General features: G+C 51.6%; 1 non-coding gene across 1 annotated transcript; it reads right to left on the reverse strand.

The window, feature by feature from the left end:
* Positions 1 to 470: 470 nt before the first annotated feature.
* LOC113247642 (U6 spliceosomal RNA) lies at positions 471 to 577 on the reverse strand. The gene has a single exon (XR_003313327.1). It is a non-coding gene; the product is annotated as a U6 spliceosomal RNA (small nuclear RNA).
* Positions 578 to 1,222: the final 645 nt, after the last annotated feature.

Here is a 1,222-nt window from a genome sequence, read left to right on the forward strand (position 1 = left end):
TTCAGAAGCTGCTCCAAGCTGAACACAGCAGGGTCTGAGGGCAGCTCACCTCCAGGCTCTGCTTCCTGGGGCTTCCGCCAAGCCCTGGGCCTCTTGCCCAGCGAGCAGCAGGCACAAGGGGCCTTCACAGAGTGTCTGTGTGGTTCTCCTCGGAGCAGGGGCGGGGAGGCGGGAGCCTCACAGACCTAACACAAGGCCTCGTCTGTGTCCAGGCGGAGGGAGGAGTGGACCGAGCCGCCCATGGGGATGCTTCCTTGCCTCTGGATTTTTCCGTGGTCTTTTTCAGAGCCTTTCATTTGATCATCCAGTAACCCCTCAGCAGTGGAGACCGATGAGGACAATTAGCTCCATTTCACGTTGAGGACGCCGAGGAGCTGAGGCACGACGAGGCAAAGTGGGGCTGCAGGATGCCGTGTGTCAGAGCAGTCGAGAGCATCTGCTGTTCTGACATTTAACTGCCTTTTTTAAAAAAAAAAATGGAACACTTCACGAATTTGCGTGTCATCCCTGCACAGGGGCCATGCTAACTTTCTCTGTATGGTTCCAATTTTAGTCTGTGTGCTGCCGAAGCGAGCACGCCATTTAAACTTTCTAAACCCTCAATTTTCTCACCTAAAAAAGTAAAAACTCTTAACTGCTCTGGTAGGCCTGCCCACGCTCTGTGGTGAGGGAGGCTCAGGGACACCTTTGGGCATGAGGTGGGACCCAGGAGTCAAGTCAACGCAAAGGCAGGGCCCTGAGACATCCCTGACAGGCAAAGTGGTGTTCTAGAACTTTCTGTATTTCATTTCCTATCACCCTCACAACAGCCCTGTCTGTCAGGCACTCTTGGCCCCGATTTGCAGAGGGAGAATGAGAGACTGAGAGTCCACACACATGAGCCAAACTCAGTTCTGAGTCCTGTTCTTCCACTACCCTGTGCTGCCCCTTGGATGTGGGTGTAGCTCACGAGGCAAGTTTTCAGTCTGTTATCCTCTCCGTCCAGACACATAGATAGACAGACAGCCTGCAGGACGTGGTCAGGCTCGGCCCCAGGTACCATCGCAAGCAAACAAACCAGGGAAGGAAACTGCTGAATTTGAGAAATATCTCATACTTTGAAATCATCCCCTTCCTCGGACCAGAGGGAGTCTTTACAAAGAAATTTTCTAGGGATTAAAGAGTTCCATACTTTTTAATAACCTAGGAAAACCAGAAGAAGAGAGACTTAAACATTCATCAA

Source organism: Ursus arctos, unplaced genomic scaffold (assembly GCF_023065955.2).
Source record: "Ursus arctos isolate Adak ecotype North America unplaced genomic scaffold, UrsArc2.0 scaffold_8, whole genome shotgun sequence".
In the NCBI taxonomy this organism is placed as follows: domain Eukaryota; kingdom Metazoa; phylum Chordata; class Mammalia; order Carnivora; family Ursidae; genus Ursus; species Ursus arctos.